The 20126-nt window shown below is 38.0% G+C and overlaps 1 long non-coding RNA gene across 1 annotated transcript; it reads right to left on the reverse strand.

Moving 5' to 3' along the window:
• Window positions 1-3662: 3662 nt before the first annotated feature.
• Window positions 3663-13846, reverse strand: LOC140613487 (uncharacterized). Its single transcript, XR_012014494.1, has 3 exons — window positions 13779-13846; window positions 10300-10377; window positions 3663-3775 (listed from the first exon to the last, which is right to left on the reverse strand). It is a non-coding gene; the product is annotated as an uncharacterized lncRNA (long non-coding RNA).
• Between the last annotated feature and the right edge of the window lie 6280 nt (window positions 13847-20126).

A 20126-nucleotide genomic window follows, 5' to 3' on the forward strand; every position in this document is an offset into this window, starting at 1 on the left:
TTAGGTGACATTTGACAGGACTGAGTTTCTCGAGGGCTGGTAGGCAGAGAGTTCCTGATCACTGTTGTCTGGAGACCATGCTAAGTCTCTTTCCATGGTGACCAATCTTCCTAATGCAGCTTGCTTTATCAAAGTATCTAAACAAAATGGCAATAAAATAAATTTGCCATCAAGAGAGAAACTATAATCTTTTGTGACCAAATCATGTAAGTGGCATCTCAGTACTTGCGTGGTATTCTTTCGATTAGAAAACAAGTCACTACATTTAGCCCACACTCGAATGCAGGGATTCCATAGTGTGTTAATACCATCTGGAAGATCTCACTGGAGGCCATCTCGGAAGTCCACTTACCACAACCTCCATCTCACTATTACATTATCATTGCTGTTTTTTATGGATTAAAAACAACTAATTACCTACCACTAGCTGAGCTACTCCAAACCCTGTTGCCTCCAGCAAAATATGTATTGTATTCCATTAAACTGTTTACTTATACATTACATTGTAGGGCCCAGGGATAGTGATTTAGTAAACTTTATTCTGGTTCTGTGAAAGGCGTTTATCCTATTGATGTGCTCAGCCACATTTAATTTGGTTCCTCTACTGTGCCCCTGTATTGTTCAAATGAAAGCTTATCTATGTGAAAGTGAGACTCTTTGCTTTGAGTTATAATATATCCAGTTTTCTGCCTGTAACTGAGGAACTGACCTCATCTGAAACACAGCATTTTAATAACACAGCAACCGTAAATTACAGAGACACAGCATTTAGCACATTTCCCAGGGAGATCCACAGTCTACATCTCCCAAATGGCATTCTCCAAGTTGGGGGACTGGAAGTGCAGATCTCCTTTTCTAGATGAGTAAACTCTGACCAGACTTGAGAAGGAAGATAAATGTGAATTAAATATCTGGGTCAAACACTTTGGAGCTTTGTGACCATGGGAGAGTAGTCCAGTCTGAAAAGTTCCCATTTCCCACATGCAAATAATATTTTCCTTTGTAATAACATTTTTGTTTAACTAGATGGCATAATTTATATAATATCCTTAGCACATTATTTAATAATTTAGCTGTCATTGTCTTGACTTGATTGTGTCATACGCATGATTTGCCAATTTGGGAGGGGGGGTTATTTGCATGGTCATTTGGTGGTAATGATTCAAAGACAAACTTCAGACTTTTTTTTTTATGCTTGTTTTCCCATCAGATCAGGGTCAACATATAGGCAGTTATTACATGTGTCATAACCTGCTAGGTATTCATTCCATGTAGTTTGAGCATTTACTATATGCTGTGCTATTCTGGCTTCTAAGACACACAGATAAACAAGATATCATGCCTGCATTAACCATCACTTGCAGGTGTTAGTAGGCACTAATCTCTGGGGCCAATCCTGGGCTTAGAAAGGAAGGATGTAAATAAATAAATAAATAAATAAATAAATAAATAAATAAATAGGATGTAAGAAACTCTAACCTACTCATAAACTCAGCATCTATTGACTTCAGTACGAAGTTCATATAACAGTTGTTGGTCAGAGTTTTTACATTTATAAATCTAAGCCTAGTTACATAATTTTTGTCTTTTCTATACATGTATTATGATAGTATCCTCTAAGGATTGCACAAATTTGACTTGTTTGCTATCATCTAACTGACCTCACTGACACTATATGTAGTTCCTGTATGTTCTTTTCACTCTCTTATTGTGGAAGGTAATTCATCCAGGTTGCAAAACAGGTTCAGGATTTTGCTCCCAAAATCCTATTGCTGTCTTCCAATTTCTGGCTGAATTTTGAAAAAAAAAAAATTCTCATATCTCTTATGAACATTTGTGTAGAATGTTGATGTATCACCAATAAATATGGTTAACATTTATATTCAATGATCCCATTCTCCAGGAAAACTATTACTTGATAAACATATAATACAGATATCAAGATGACCCTAAGGAGTTTTGGTCTAAAACATTGAAATTTTTACAGCGACAAGTTGTGTCAGGGAGGGAAGTCTGTACTAAGAAGATATATTCTGAAGTTATGCCTTTATGAAAATCATGTTTACTATTAATTTCAATACAGAAAGGGCAGCACTCTTATGTAGCATGTATACCTCTACTACCAAATCATATTTTGTCCTTTTTCAGCTGTGGACTGTAAGGTAACAGTCATTTACTTCTGAATCTTTGCATATTTGCCTCAGCCAAGACTATTGTATTTATGAAATATTTTTTGAAGAGGGGAAAGAAAGAAGAGAAGTTATAGCTGTTTTCAGGGTAAGAAGTGAACACCATCTAAAATACCAGAGTCTCCTATGAAAGCACAGCTTCCTTTCTCCATTCTAAATACTCCTACAGACCAACAATCCTAAGCTCATATGGAGTCACTAATATGAGATTATTTTGCTGACCTATTTCTGGTTTCTCAGTGATATGATGAACAGTGTTACTGAACAGTCCGTGGATTTCCTTCTAAGCAGCCATTTGCTCTTCAATCATGGAATGCTTAGTACTCTAAGCACTACCATGTAGATAAGTCAGAGAAGGCAACAGAAGGCAAACGAATGTGATAAACTAATAAAAGGAGAATAAGAAAACCTGTTATCTGGGATTCAAGACTCTGGAGTTCTTGTCCCTCTTTTTTTTTCTAGACTGTATTGCTTGGACATGCTACTTCACTCATTGGATTCTTTTATCGCTAAGGGACATGGCTATGTAGCTTATGAATTGTTGCAGCTCCCATACTTTACAATAGAAATATTACATCCGTTTTTAGCAATACACTCTAATGCTGATCCTTTGTGGCTGAGTTAAACTCATCCAACAAGAAAGACTTGATTGGATTCTAGACTGTAAAAACTTCAATAAATAAGAGTAAATAAAAAACATACACGTGAATACATAATTAGATAATTCTAAAGTATTGAGATCGTTGGTAAAATTCAAATATGGAATACAGATTAGATATGATTAGATATGATTAGATTAGATTAGATATGTATGTTAAGAATATGTTATCAATGTTTAATTCCTGATTTTGTTAAATGTACTGTGGTTGTTTTAAGAGTAAATCCTTATTCTCAGAAAATGCTCTGAACAATTTGAGGCTTAAAAAAATTCAATGATTTTTTTTTTAAGATTTTTAAAAATTTATTTGGGAGAGAAAAATCATGTGTGGGGAGACAGGCAGAGGGAGAGGGAGAAGAAGACTCCCAGCTGAGCAGGGAGCCCTACTCGGCACCCAATCCGAGGACACTGAGATCATGACCTGAGCCAAAGGCAGATGCTCAACCGACTGAGCCACCCATGTGTTCCTAACTTCAGTTATTTCTAATAGGGTAAAGAATAGGGTCACAGCAAAGAGCGTGTCCAAAGTATGAAGATTCTCAAGAGTACTGCAATTTCTGTTTCCGAATCTGGAGGATTTTCTATGTACTTGTCTATATATTCTGTGAGTATCTACATAATTTCTTATGAAGAATGATTTGTGCTTTTTCATTGGTGCTCTAGCTCCAGCAGTTTCCTGTTACTCAAAACTAACAATGTCTACAGTCAACATATTAAGGCAACTTATAAAGGCTTGGCATAAAGAATCACAACTACCTTACATAAGATCAGGATGCACAAGTGTCCACTGCCTTGGAACCCAATAAAGGTTACCTGTCCACATGCCCGTAGTAGCCATAAGTGAGCTCCCATGCTCTAGGTCTTGTCAACTGTGGCTACTACACGGATGTCCTTACTTTCCAGCATTTTTAGGAGCACTGTGCAGGTGCTGTGGAAAAGTTGAAAACCATTCAGATGAGTGCATGAGCCTGAGTAAATGCTCCAGTGTCCTCTGAACACTTAGTATGACTTCACACAGTTCCATTTGCACAACTGAAAGGAATGACTATTCCCTTCACCTTCAGGATTATGCCTTGTGACATAGACTTCAAGACATGGCTTAGGTTTTAGAGAAACAGTTGTTACTTGAGAGTCTATCTTTTGCTCTGAAAGTCTGTCAGATATTCATTCCATGTAGAGCTTAAAGTTAGTGGTAAAACAGCCTTAGAAGGATCACCCTGAGTACATAAATGATGGCAAAAGGCAATAGTAACACTACCAGCTTTTCAGCCAAATGGCTTTGGTTTAAGTCCTGGTTCTTTCACACGCTATGACATCAGGCAAGTTTTTTGTTTTTTTTTTTTAACACCTTTTAATCTCAGTTTCCCCATTTGTGTAATGGCGCCAATATTAATACCCAACTCATAAGGGTGAAATGAGATTTGATGCAGAATATCTGAAGTTTATAGAAGGGTGCCAGTGACAACTTCAGTCCTCAATGAATTAGCTGTTGCCTCATTTAAAATATTTCCCTTATGTTTATGACAAGGTTCACTCCCTATAATTTGTATTATTTTCAATAATCTCAAGTTACATCAAAGTATACTCTGTTCTAAATGTCAACATTTTTGGATGCAACAGTCATATTTTAAAATTCTTCGGTCTAAATTTCATTGGCTTTTCCACACATAATGTAAAATTATGGCCTTCTGTCTTCCTGGCTACTATTCTCTAGGACACAATCCAGATTGGTCATCTTCCTCACAAAAGTGGGACCTAGAACTTTCTGAAAATGAACTTTTAATTATATCTCCTCTTTTTGGATGCCATGCTTCTATCTCAAAACTCATCTATCAGCCTTAGAGGCAGCTGCTTAGCACTGTTGTTTACGTTGCTCAGTGGTCTTTCTCTTCTACTGTCTTAACACTTTTTTTCCTCCTAAACTCACAAAACTGATTTGTTACTTTATGTCTAAAATTGTGGCTTATTTTTCTGTCTGAATTTCATTTCAGTGAAAAAAAGAAAAAAATCCTGTTACCTAGGATCTTATAGGTTCCTTCCTGCTCTGAAATTTCTTGATTTAGTACCTTTATATTTATCCCTATTATAATTCATCATATTTGGTCTGGCCCTAATTTCCAGCAGGTGGAGATAAAGAACACTGATTGTGTCAAGTAACCTAATCCACTGATTCTTCTTTAAGTGCTATGCTATAAGAAATTTAGTCAAAAGCCATCTATAACCTCAAATAAGACAATGGTTAGGAGAGAATGTTGGCAATACCAAGGGCCGAATCCAAAGCAGCCCAGTTACCTCGTCTGATCATTAACCATCGCTGTCCAGCATCTAATAACCTTGTAGTACCTACCATGTGTTCTAGGTGATAAAAACATCATTATTATTTTATTTCATCATTTAATGTTTAGATGAAACCCCAGTGCTTTTTACTTCCTTAAATGTGTAAGGTCGTTTTCTTCTTATCAGATTGTCAGAACTAATGGTAAGCATTTATTGTTTGTTTAAGGAAAATATGCCTCATAAAAGTAGAGTCAAATAGGAAAGTCTGCAAAAGTCAAATTTCACACAATGTTAATCCGTTTCAGCTGGGTTTTAACTATTTTTATTTATTTATTTATTTAAAAAAATTAAAGATTTATTTATTTACCCATGAGAGACACAGAGAGAGAGGCAGAGACACAGACAGAGGGAGCCCAACATGGGACTCGATCCCAGCACCTTGGGATCATGCCCTGAGCCGAAGGCAGACATTCAACCGCTGAGCCACCCAGCTGCCCCTATTTTTTTTTTTTTTACATATATTTATTTTAGAGAGAGAGAGAGCAAGGAGAGGAGCCAAGGGAGGGAGAGAATCTCAGGCAGACTCTGCATGGAGCCAGATGTGGGGCCTTAGATCATGACTTGAGCTGGGATCAAGAGTTGGATGCTTAATCGACTGAGCCACCCAAGTGCCCCTGGCTTTAGCTATTTTACACAGTATTCTTGAAGTGATGAGTAAAAGACCTTGTCATAAACAAAGCCAATGGACAAAATAACACATTTTCATGGAGAAAAAAAAAAAAAAAAGATTTCTCAATTCTGTATCCTTGCCTGTTTGGGGAGAAAGTACTTAAGAAACAGGGGCTGTGGTCACTTCTTTCTATTAAACATGCTGTTTCATGTCTTGTGGCATAACAGAATCAAACCACAGATGCTCCACTGCTTTGGTGAGACTGAGAATGTGTCATCATGGCTCCTAAAGAACTATTATTTGATCTCTTCCTCTCTTGCACATATTGGCCTGCATTTTCTGTTGATTCTTGGAGTCTGTAAATAAACCAGTTTAATTAAAAAGGTAGAGAAAGACAGGCATCTGGTAGGGATGTTTATTGCCAGGTGGCCTGACCTTCTCTTGCCAAGGTAATTTACTTTGCTAGGGTTATTTATTTTCTTTCTTTTTTTTTTGAGGCATACAGGAAAATACTAATTAATTCTCTGAATTGTGAAGTAGCTCAGAGATGACAACAATTTTCTGTTTCTGTGTGTAAGAGCTATTAGGGTCATGAGGAATGGGAGAAAAGACAATATTTTTTAGTCCTCCTATGGAACAGATTATAAACTTGGTGTATTATATATTATTCCACATAATTGTAAGAGCCACCTTGTATCATGGTATCACCCGTGGAGGGAAACTGAGCTTAGAGGAGTGAACTTTTTGGCCTAATGTCATTAACTCATAACTACAAGGAATTGGGATTTTGAGCATAGGTTTTCTAGGCCCTATAATCGATACATTTTGACTTCCTTTATATTATATACCCACTATAGATAATTCAAACCTATGCAATACCTTTAATTTCTAGGCAACTCATTATTGACCATAATTTGCTATTTCCTAAAAGAAAAAGAACATCTGATACATTTTTTTTCCCTAGCAACTTGCTACCAGGTGCTGGAATAATTAATATCTCCAAATAAAAATCCTAGCTCTTTTCAGGTCAAAATTCAAATATTACCTATACATATGTGGATCCTTCCTTTCCTACCCTCCTCCATATAGGAAGGGTGTTGGCCTTGTGGTTCCCATTTCTAAATGTCGCTAATATAAAATAGATTTGGCTTTATGTTCCAAGTACATCATGCATTTAAAACCTTTTGGGATTAGGTGGTTCTTTGGCCAGTGAAATGTAAGAGTAAGTGACATCTGTTATTTCTAGGTATAAGATTTTGAAAAAAAAAAAAAAAAAAAAAAGCCAATGTCCCGTTCACCCCATCTGCTATTTGCTGCTGTTTGGTGACAGTCAAGTTGAGCTGAAGCTTTTTTCAGTGTGGACTTTTGAGTGACTGCTATGGGCAGACCAGCCTCTTTAGTCAGAATAGGTTAGATTTTGTTGTTATAATAAAACACTCTCAGACTTTCCATGGCTTAGCTCAATAAAAGGTTATTTCTCACTCCTATGAAATATTCATGAGCTGACTCAGGACCCTAAGCCATGTTTTAATTATCCTTACCATTGGTGCCTGGACTGATAGAGCTAGCTACTACCTATTACCTTTCTTAGATCCATGGAAAAAGAGGAGAGCACAGAGAAGTGCTGACTGGCTTATTCATTTCCTGTTCACTATGCTTTGACCAGAGCAACTTGCATGGCCACATCAGAGTTCAAGGGGGAGGAGGCATAGAGTTTTGCCATCTGCCTGGAAAAGGAGTGCCAAATATTTGTGAACAGTCTTCATGGCAACCACAACCTCTAGTCTACCCCCTTGTGTTACACATACAGCCTAAGCAAGAAATGAGGTCACTGGGATAATCAAGGAGGTATTGGGGTTGTTACTTCAGCAGTATCAGCCCAACTGGACCCAAATAGTCATCAGGAGAGAATGAGTTAAGAAATCCTATTTCACATATAGTAGCAGTTACTAATCCAAGGCATACATTAGAATAACCTAAAAAAAATTTTTTTAAAGATTTTATTTATTCATAAGAGACAGAGGCAGAGACAAAGGCAGAGGGAGAAGCAGGCTCCATGCAGGGAGCCCAATGTGGGACTTGATCCTGGGACCCCGGGATCACACCCTGAGCCAAAGTCAGATGTTCAACCGCTGAGCCACCCAGGTGTCTCAAGAATCATCTGAAATGTTTTTAAAAGTATTAGGACTCAAGGCTCTCTAGCCACCAATATCATTAGAAACTTAGGGATGGCCTGGGCCTTGATATTTTTTTTTTTTTAAGTTTCCCAAAGGATTGTGATATGCAGCCAGAGCTGAGAACTATTGATACGTATAACAGAAGATTAGGTATATGATGTAAAACTATAGGTGATGATTTGTAATCATGCTCATTTTCTATGAAAATCTACTTCAAGTTTAAAAGCAAGTCATAAAACACTTTGATATCTGCTCTATAACTGGGTACCTATATTTGTTTAAATGTACAGAAAAGTTTAGAATGCTGCATTGTCAAATCTTACGTACATTTTCCACTGAGGCATGGCTAGGACTTTTCATGACTTACTACAAGGAAGAAGAAAAGGTTTTAAGCTATACTTAGTTTTCATTTTCTTTTTTCTAAGTTATTGATGATTATTTTATGTTTCTATAATCGTAATCTTGTATAAGTAAAATATTTAATGTTAAAATTTAAAGGGCAAATATCACTTAATACATCAAAAATATAAAAGCATGCCATAATTGAAAGTAGGTAACTATAATGTTAAATATTATGTCAGTCTTCAGGGTGCCTGGGTGGCTCAGTTAGCTGAGCATTTGACTCTTGGTTTCTGCTCAGGTCATGATCCACAGGCTTACTGCGGAGTAGGCTTGAGATTCTCTCTCTCTCTCTCTCTCTCTCTCTCTCTGCCTCCCCCTCCCCCCACTCATACATGCTCCTTCTTCCTTTCTCTAACTAAATGAATCAAATTTTAAAATAAAAAAAAAAGACGTCAGTTTTCACCAGAGTAAATAACAAAGGTAAAGAGCAAAATTCCCAGATTTCTTAGGGAGAGTTAGAGGAGAACTTAATTATTTTAAATCTTTTCTGGTGGAATTAACACTTTAAGTTCCATCCATTTATTTAAAATATTATAGATAAAATACATTTGGGAAACAAGTATCCTAAGAGCTTTCATCCTAAGTTATTAAAATACTATACATGTAGAATATTGAAAAGACTTTTGTATAGCTGTAGGAATAGAAAATACATAATTCAAATGAATAGACATGGTTGTGGTAGACCCCAAAATATATAAGAATCTAGAATGTGGTAAAGGTGGTATTTCAAAGTATGGAAAGAGAAAATATACAGTACTGAGAAATGTACTCTTTTGAAAAAAAAAAGATTCTTACTCCTTATTGTAAATCAAAAATTATCATTATCCAAAATTTATTTTTTTTTTTATTTATTTATTTATTTATTTATTTATTTATTTATTTATTTATGATAGTCACAGAGAGAGAGAAAGGCAGAGACACAGGCAGAGGGAGAAGCAGCCTCCATGCACCGGGAGCCTGACGTGGGATTCGATCCCGGGTCTCCAGGATCGTGCCCTGGGCCAAAGGCAGGCGCCAAACCACTGCACCACCCAGGGATCCCTCATTATCCAAAATTTAATGTGGAATATAGCCTTTAATAAGTAAAACATAAAAGAAAATAAAAGTAACACATAGGTAAAGAGTCATCTTATAAAAGAAAAAGCTTTTACAAAAATAGGCTCATGGAAAGATGCTACGTTGAGGATTTTTACACACTTGTAAAAATAAAAATCTAAATTATCTGTGTCATTATGTATCACAAAACAATCAAAGTCCATTAGCACCTTGGGATATTTAACACATTTTAGGCAAAATATTAGTAATCTTTAATCCAGAACTCCAGAAAAATTATTGGAAAATGTTTAGCAAATCAAAAGAAAAAAAAAGAAAACAGGTGAAGAGATAATTGGCAAAAGAAATACAAGGTAATTGGTTCAATATCCATGTATTTATACTCTGCCTTTTGATGGACACATTGTTCTAAATAGAATCTGTGCCATCCGAGTGTATTTTCTAGTAGAGGGAAATAAAAGGAATAATCAAGTGTGTCGTGAATGTAATGCCGAATAATAAAGCAGCTTATGGGCATTAGGACATATGCTGTGGGATTTAGGAGTGGCTAATTTGTAGGGGATGCGCAGAGGAAAGCTTCAGTGAATCACTGAGTCATGTGGGCAGAGTGCTTCCCAGAGAGAAGATACACACGTGGTTGCTGAGGATGAATGTGCTCTGTGAGCTCTGGGGACAATGACACAATGCCCTTGGGATGGTGTGGGGTCTGGGGAAACAGTGCATACGAAAGTGTTCTGTAGATTTGTGTAGGGACAACGTGTGAAAGAGTCATCTAGAACAGGAGAATGAATAGGCTAGAGCCACAGAGTCAAAGTGCCAGGATCCACCAACAATGGACAGTTCTTAGTGGTTGCACACTGAAGGTGAGCTTACCTGTATTTGCTTTTCCAGCCATGTTCCTTTGTGGACCCAGAGAACATGGTGTTAAAACTGAGTTAATCTTGGGATTTTCTAGGCCAGAAAAACAAGAAAAGTAAAAACGAGCAAAGGACTTCAGGGTATATGCAAGAGAGTTACTACCTGCAACCAGTAAGAAATTTAAAAAAATAATAATAATAAAAATATTTAATTCAATTAAAAGCCATGATATAACTTACAAAATACTCATGTAAACTCATCACTGAATCACATGGGATATCATTATATTTGAAAACATTAGCAAAATTTGGCAAGAGTAGGAAAAAGGAAACCCCTTTATAACCTACAAGTGGTTTGATGTCATTGTATGAGAATGTTGCAGTTGATATCTAAATCTTTAAAAGGTTACTCAAAATTCACAAGTTTTGGGGCACCTGGGTGGCTCAGTCAGGTAAGCATCTGCCTTCAGCTCAGGTCGTGATCCTGGGGTCCTGGGATTGAGCCCCAGATCAGCTCCCTGTTTGGCAGGGAGTCGGCTTCTCCCTCTTCCTCTGCTGCTCCCCCTGCTTGTGCTCGCTTGCTCTATCTCTGTCAAATAAATAAATCTTAAAAAAAAAAAGAAAGAAATTCACTAGTTTTAGAGGAGTGGGTTTGTATTTTTCCAGATGGATCTTTATTTTAATATTCCACATAGTAGGAAAAATATTGAAATCCAACTGAAGTAGTTTCCAGATACCCTATCCTAAGTGTCTGACAATAGGTAATGGAGTACATGCCTTTGATATAAATTTATCTTTGTCCAAACACTTGGAAATATGTTCATTTGTGTATGTGTGTGTAGATGAATATACTTTAGAGATATATCAAGCTTGTACCCTGAGATATAAACACACGCATGATGTTTAAATATTTACTCACAAAAAAATAGCACGTAATTTTGTTTCTGAAATCTTGTTTTGTGAAACAGTTATGTTTTACTTATATATTGTGTACATATGTAGATATCTGCATATATGCTCCATAAACATGTATTTTATGTATACATACTACACATACATATACATGTGCATATAAATTTATACATATATTTGCATAGACCTACATATGCATAAATACAGACATCTAAGATACATGATAATGGAGTGATCTAACAGGGAGGGTTCAATACAAAGATTAATGTACTGACTTGATGCTTTTACATGACTGGCTTCAAGTCTCTGGCCTGGGTGGTTTTACCATTGGTAAGTTACAGGTGACATGTACCTCATAAATTCTGGAAAATGTTAAATAAGAAACTTATTCAAAGAAAGGACCAGCCATTCTGATTCTGCCAATTACAGATTCCTTCAATAGTAATCTTCTAACCAGATTTATCAATTTCCACTATTAGGTAGATGGTGGTAAATTTCATGATTATCTTCTGAAGCTTCAAAATGTGCTGCAAATAGTCCATACCTATCCTTTTTATTCTCAGTAATTTTCTTTTTTTTCTTTTTAGACTCCATTTTCTACTTCCCTCATAATGGTCCCTATTTTTCTTAATATGTACCCATGGATAGTTTTATTGACTAGATATTCTATGGAAGAACTTCATTCCAAAAAACCAATCTGTGCAAAAAAAGACCTTTAGTACCAAACACTCTTTCATTTTTTTTTTAAGATTTTATTTATTCATTAGAGACACACAGACAGAGAGGCAGTGACACAGGTAGAGGGAGAAGCAGGTTCCATGCAGGGATCCCGATGTGGGACTCAATCCTAAGACTCCAGGATCATGCCCTGAGCTGAAGGCAGATGCTCAACTGCTGAGCCACTCAGGCATCCCTTGATTTTTTTTTTTTTTAATTGAGAAACAGGAAGCATGGATCATCTACATCCTCCCACCATCTGAAATAACATGGCATGGCCAGTGGCAGTGGCAGAAATTCTGGGGTCCACATATGATAGAAGAAAGTATAGCATTGAAAAAAAGAGAAGTCATATAGGTAGTGGATACAGGGGCATTTAAATTTGCATATTTTTTATAGATCTGTTTACTTATTTGAGGGAGAGAGAGAAAAGGAAGGAAGGAAGGAAGGAAAGAAGGAAGGGGGCAAAAGGGGAGAGAACCTCAGGCAGACTCCTTGCTGACCTGGGAGCCCCACCCAAGGCTCAATCCCACAATCCTGACATCACAACCTGGGTCACAATTAGGAGTTGGATGTTTAACCTACTGAGCCACCCAGGCACCCTTGTATTTTCATTTCTAGTTATGCATGAGAGTTGTCAAGAAAGATTGTGAGAAACCATGTTCTAGAATATCCTAAAAGGGAAGGAAAAATATATTAAAAAAATAGTATCTCTAAGATATAAATTGTCTAACTTTCAGTCCTATTTGAAGTTGTTTTCATTTTTGGATTCAGCTGCTTCCTGTGGAAAAAAGAGACCGGGTCCAGAAAGAAGCAAGAAGGTGGCCCATGGTGGTTTAATTTACATTTTTGGGTCTGCTTAGAGTTGAGTGTGTAAGGTACAGTACCTTGCTGAGTCATTTTTACTTATGTTGCTTTAATGGTGATATAAAGGTTCAATTTTATAGGGACCCTTATTGTTTTTAGAGTAAAACCTCAAAGACTATGTAGAAACAAGTGCCAAGGCAATACTGGAGTACTGGTGAAAATACACACTTTGTGATGAGATGACCTGGGTGGAAAATTGGAAACTGAGTTAATGTCATCAAGAAATTATTATTTTGTTTAATGATCATGAGAGGTTGTAACATGGCAATCTTTTTTTTTTACTTACCCAGTTCCTTCAAGACCTATGCTTTTTTTTTTTTTTTTTTTTTTTGAAGACATGTGAAGACAATTAAAAATCTTGGGCAGCCCTGTTGGGGACCCCTCTCACTTCTGAGAACCTTCTCTGTATCTCTGCTTAATAAACTTCTACTGCTTTGCTCAAAAAAAAAAAAAAAAAAAATCTCCCTAAATTGGTTCAAGTGTGCCATCCTCTTCCAGGGAAGACTGAATCGGCTGGACATTTGCATATCACAGTGGGACTTACAATGCAGTATTACTTTGGATCTGTGTGTCACATGTGTCCATGTCATAGGACAAATAGAAAGTAATAAGCCTTGTACAGTCCAATCGAGTATATGGACGAGGTTGGGTCAGCTCGAGGCAACATGGTTGGTTGCCTTTAGCTAAAAGCTGCCTCAGAGTTTGCTTGATCTCTCTGAGGGCTGAAGGGAGAACTATTTCGCCTTCTATTAATGCCTTCACAGTGCTGGTTGGGGACACTCCGTCATGATAGGCTCTAGAGGGATTCACAGAAACTAACATGGCAAAAGCCAAGGATGAAAGTTTCAAATTATGGTTAAAATCTGCTCTTAGCGTAATCCGGCATTAGATATTCTTTAAAGTTCGTATGGCCTGATGTGTGAAAGGCAGCCTATAAAAGACACCTGAGGACTCAAAGACATAACAACATGATGGTTTCCATTTCCATATAGGACTCACTTCCTAGGAGATGCATGAGGCTGAGTGGAATTCGTCTACCATCTGTGTGTTGAATTTATGGGTATCTGGAAAAAGAGAAAATAATTCAGATTGGAAAAATTGCTATACAATACTTTTTATGGGGTGAGAGAGAATCAGAATTGAACTCTTCAGAATTTGGGAAATGCTAAATAATCTCATGACTCTTTCAACTGTGGACATGATCAGTAATTAAGGAATGACTGGCCTCATGCACCATCTCTCTTCACTCACCTTAGTCACTGGCTGTGAGCAGGGATTAAACCTGTTCGTGGGCACCTTTCCTTTTTTTCCCCTTTTCTAAGTTTATGCAAGGGGGTTATCTGATAGAAAAAGCCAGCCTAAGCTTAACTTTGGAACCAGAACTGTTCAAAGGAATTTACACCTAACCCCGTAGTATAAAGGAAAAAGCAAGAGGAGAATTTGCCATTCAGTAGAGGAGCCTATGAGCAAAGTAGAGATTACATCTCTTATTTTTCTGATCAAAAATTCTTGCCAGGAACTTCTCCAGAGAAAAATAAAGGAGAGAAAAGTGTTTTGTTTTGTTTTGTTTTGTTTTGTTTTGTTTTGTTTTGTTTTCTCAAGAGATTCTATGCATGGATGTCCATGATGACAAGGGAGGACCAGGAGTTAACCACCCTGAAGTATCCAGGTACCATCATTATACAGAGACGGGACTCCTGATAGCCAGTTCTGTCCAGGAGATAATGCAGCTCTAACATCACATGGGAGGGGAAAGGAAGAGGAAATCAAGAATCCCTGGGGCAACCATAGATTATGGTCAACTGGGGACTGAGGAACACAATTTTTAAGAATTGCTATTCTGGTTTGCTAATGTACCCTTGAGTGCTCTTAGAGACAAATAATGATAAGTGTCTTGTGATTGTTGTTTAGTGGAGTGTGAATTTTTGTGATGATCCCATAAAGGAACCAAATCCAATGAATACTAGGATGTCCTCAAATCATACAAACACCCCTTCTAAAGAAATCTGAATACTCACCTCTACTCAGTCAGCAGAGTAGTCAGCAGAGTAGTCAGCAGGAAAAGACTATTAAGAGATTTTATGACAATTTCTTTTAAATCAAACTACTGTTAGAAATGTTAACTAGTCTACGGCCATACCACCCTGAACATGCCCCATCTCGTCTGATCTCGGAAGCTAAGCAGGGTCGGGCCTGGTTAGTACTTGGATGGGAGAAATGTTAACTAAAAATAATAATAATAATAAATAAGAAAAAAAGAAATGTTAACTAGTGTTAACTAGGTAATCTCAGAACCAAATCAAAGCATATTAATGTGAGTAAATATTAAACTTGGACAGGAAAATGAATGCCTTTATACATCCTTGTATTAGAAATGATCTATTCCTACACCCTCGTGTAAATGTAAAAATGCAGAACCAAAGAAGTAATGACTTGTACATATTTCATAGCCATTGTCCAGATTTAGACATCATCCAAAAAAGCTTTCTGAAGATCTTTTCACCTTTAGAAAAAATTTTCCATAAACTACCTCTACTTCATTCCTACATTTTTTTTTTCCCTGTTAACTCCCTGCATTCTTCTAGATAGCTAAGTATTCCGAATCGTTTGTGGATGAGTGGACCTTTAAAAAGGTCATTCTCAGTGGGTAAATTTCAATTCTTCCACACAATTTCAAGCAAGTTCAAAATATAATCAAATATGTCCTTTCATTCTTAGCACTTATGACTCTGACATTTCACCTTTTTGACATTTTAAAATGAATTGCGATCCTGGTTCAGGTGCCTGATTGGCAGCCCTGGAAAATCTAGCTACCTGGCCCATGAAATGATAAAGACTGTTGGAGCCTTATACGGGCTCTGGAATCAGGTTGCCAGGACCTGGGAAGTCATTCTGTTGTGATGAACACCTCCTCTCTGGGTCTTTCAACAACTTCTGAATTGAATGGTTACGCTACAGGGTCGCCCCCTTGGACCATTGGTAGTTGAAGTTTCTACTCGTGTGCGTACAAGTAGTGTCAAGGAAGAGCAAGACATGGCCACCCTTTCAGGCAACTGTCAATCAGCTCAGGCTGCTATAAAAAAAGCTACCACAGCATGGAGGACTTGCAATAAACATGTATTTCTCACAGTTTTGGAGGCTGGGGAATATCAGATCAGGGTGCTGGCAGATTCCTTTCTTGTGAGAACCTGCTTCCTGGTTTGCTGATGACTCTTCTTGCTGTGCGCTCATGTGGCTGAGAGCAGAGAGAGGCAGGAGAGCAAGCTCTGCGATCTCTTCAAGGGCACCATTCCCATTCATGAGGGTTCCACCCTTATGATCTAGTCGCTTCTTGAAGGTCCCACCTCCTAATGTCAGCTCATTGAGGGTTAGGGTGGCAACATATGAATGGGGGGCACAAGAACATTCAAAAGCAAGAACTTTTACCTTTGTTGGGCAATCGTTTAAATAGACACGTGGGGGGGGGCGTCCAACAGCGTGTCATCCCCAAAGTGCCAGAGTTAACATAGCTCCTAGAACTCATTACACTGTTTACCTCTCCAGGTCTCCATGTTAGCTCTTCCCTCATCCAGATGGCTCGAGACCACTGTAGTGGCTTCAAATGATCACTTGGGTCTAGTTTGCCTTTCTTTCTGGCACACACAAAGATTTTACTCCTTTCCATTCCTTGTGGTCGGATGAGGCCATGCAGCTAGTTCTGGTCAATGGCTTGTGGGCAGGATCTGGCCGTTTAACTGACATGAGAGGATTATAAATCTCTGTGTGTATTTACTTAGCTCTGTTCAGTGTGCTGTGGACAGAAATGATCGATGTATTTAGTGGTGATCAAATAGGGCTTTTACCTGCTAGTCCTATGCCTTCCAGCTCTCTTGTGAAGACATGTATTGAAATGGAGTTTCAATAATATCAACATCGCTTATCATCTGAGCAACCTCACATTACTGCTCTGGAGAATTTAGCAGACTCACAAGAGATGTTGTGCAAGCAAGAAATAAAGGTTTTTGTTTGTTTGTTTGTTTCCCCCCTAAGCCACTGAGATTTAGAGGTGGTTTGTTCTTACACCGTAGTCCATTCTTTCCCGCCTGATATTATTTCTCTTCTGGACCTTGAAACATGTTTCAGAAGTCATAGCTGTCTTCTCCTATTCTGAGATCTTCCAGGCTGAGTTAGGGGCCTGCGCCTTTTGTGATCGCTTCAAAATCCACTTTCCTCTTCTGATGCCAACATTCATGCTATTTTTTTTCTTTTCAGGCCTTTGTGACGATACATTTTTACTCTGTAGACTCTATGAAACTGCCCCCAGCTTATGTATAGGAGCATATGATTCACACCAAAGTCAATCAATATAACACATTCCCTGTGATAAATTCAGATGTGGGCACCTGATTAATTAATTCTGAACAATATGAATCTCAAGACTTTCTTGTAATGTGGCATCAAAATATTTTCATCTTGTGGAGTGATTTGTAGTGGAAGGGAAATACCGCTAAAGCTACTGGAAGCCATTTTGCTGCCATGAGGGATGTCCATTCTAAAATCAGAGGCAAACTGCATGAAGTCAACTCACATTACAGAGAGAATTAGATGTCCTGCTATAAGACCTTCTTACAAATCCATACCTGAACTTTTATGTTATGTGATTCAATAAATTTCCTTATTCTTAAGTGAACTTCTGCTTAGTTTTCCTATCTATTTTTCTTTCTTTTTTTTTTTTTTTTCAATCCAAAAAGTATCTCTGGTATGGATTCTTCCTTCTATACTTATAATGCCAGGCAGTTTCTGCTATTAGAAAATTTAATGTGCAGGGATGCCTGGGCAGCACAGTCCATTAAGCATCTGGTTCTTGATTTTGGCTCAGGTCATGATCTCAGTGTTGTGAGGTTGAGCCCCACATGAGGCTCCTGTGGGCATGGAGCCTGCTTGAGATTCCCTCTCTCCCTCTGCCCTTCCCCTTCTACCCTCTGTAAAAGAAAAAAGAAACTATTTTAACTTGCAGATTACTATACGTCTGCATATTTGTATCTCCCTCTAAACCATAGATTTCGTGAGGCCAGAGTCTCTGTCTTTGCATTGTAAGAGTGGTACCTGGTGGTGCCAGGGTGGCTCAGTTGGTTAAACATCTGACTCTAGATTCTGACTCAGGTCACGATTTCAGGGTTGTGAGGTCAAGCCACACACGGGGCTCCATTCACACTGCATGTGGAACCTGCTTAAGATTCTCTCTCTCCCCCTCTGCCTCTCCCCCCCACTATCTCTTAAAAACAAACAAACAAACAAACAAACAAACAAAACAGATTGATGCCTGGCTTACACAGATGTTTAGTAAATGGCTAATCAACTCATCTAACCTGAGAAGTGGACATGGAATGTTTGTGGGAATGGCAGAGGTTTGGGGCTCCGGTGGGGTCAGCAGGCAGCCAGATGAAGAAAGGGTTCTTCCAAGGTCGTGAAAGAAAAGGGTGCTCAAAGCAAATGTCACAGATTCCCAACATTTTTGAGGCCATTCTTATATTTCCACAGAAACTGGAGTGGTTTCACAGTTTTCAGGCTGTTTTAAAATATCAGAATAGCCTTACAAGAATTCTGCTTACTGGTTGAAGAAGCCACCTCAGGTCTTGAAGAACTATGACTGTCTGGCAAAGCAGGAGAAGACCGAAGAGTAAGAGTACATTAAAAGGATGGAGACGGCATCAGAGAATGTTTTTTATCCTGAGAGGTCAAGGGAAAAATTAAGACACATTTAAGAAAACTACATCTCCAGCGGGAAACACTTCAATATCTTTGCTCTGCTTGGGTCTTTCTCATAGATGAAGCTAATCCAATTTGAGAGCTTGGTAAAACACTGTGAATGATGCTCTCTCATTACCTGTCACCTCAGGGACAAGGCCCTTTGGAGCATGACAAAATACATCCTCCCGTTCTCACCCTGAGTCACTGTCACTTTTCTCTTTTTGACCTTTTTCAGGCGCTGCAGGCGCATCATTCTTGACTGACACTGATGTTGCCAGGCACCTTGCTCCCAAGGACAGCACCCACGGGCTCTTTGGCTGTGACTAATACTGAGGGCTTACTTCTAACAGGATAAAAAAAAAAAAAGAAGAAAAAGAAAGAAAAGAAAACTATGAAGGAAAATGGTGAAAATTACTGTAGTGGAATAAATAGTGATGGTAGAGTGCCAGCTGATATACTGCCACTGAATGGCATCCTTCCCCTTTTTTGCCGAGGCCTTCTCTTGCTTCCTTTAAATAATCATTGCATTGTAGTTCTTAAGTCATCTCAGGCAGACCTTTTACATCTTCTTCAAAACCTAGGAATTGCTTATCAAACTTCATTGCCCATATATTAAACAGTATTATAACCAAGCACTTGCCAATTTATTATACGGTTTCTTGAAGTATGGTCCATGCAGATTGAACATCAAAGTTATTCCCTTTATTGTACTTTTAAGGGGCATCTGGGTGGCCCAGTCAGTTAAGTGTCTGGCTCTTGGTTTCTGCTCAGACGGTGATCTCAGGGTCATGGGATTGAGCACTGCATAGGCTCTTGCTCAGCAGGGAGAGTCTTTCCCCCTCCCTCCCCCTCTGCTCCTCCCACTGCTTACTGTGAGCTCTTTTTCTTTCTCTAAAATAAATAAAATCTTTTTAGAAAAATGAAAATATGGGTGTCTCACAGAACCCAGTGAATATTGGCTTTTTTTTTTTAAAGATATTATTCATGTATTCATGAGAGACACAGAGAGAGGCAGAGACACAGGCAGAGGGAGAGGCAGGCTCCCCATGGGGAGCCTGATATAGGACTCGATCCCAGAACCCCAGGGTTGCCACCTGAGCCAAAGGCAGATGTTCAAACACTGAGCCACCAGGCATCCCTGCTTATGATCTCTGAAAGCTATATTACTGATCTATTTCTCTTTTACTTTATTTTTTTTTACCTGATTTCAGTGAAATGACTTACACAATTTTAAAAGAAAAGAAAAACACATAGGATGAAAAAATAGTCATCAATAACCATTACCACTGTTACCACTGTAGATAGATACTCTATTTTCTTTACTGCCATATCTATATTATAAAATATATAAAAAAAATATTTTTTTACGTAATTTTTTCTCATTAAATTATTTTGTAAATCACTATTTTTATTATAATGCATTCTCACATAAAGGATACCATCATTTATTTAATTCCTAATTAATGACACATAATCTCGCTATGTAATTTTGATTTTGAGCCTTACTATAACCTTTTGAGGCAAGCAGTGGATATTATTGTTTTTACTGATGAGAAAATTGAGGCTTGTACAGTAGGGTGTCTTACAAAATGTCACCATGTAGGATCAGGCCAAGCT

The sequence above is a fragment of the Canis lupus genome, chromosome 21 (genome assembly GCF_048164855.1).
Source record: "Canis lupus baileyi chromosome 21, mCanLup2.hap1, whole genome shotgun sequence".
Taxonomy (NCBI): Eukaryota; Metazoa; Chordata; class Mammalia; order Carnivora; family Canidae; genus Canis; species Canis lupus.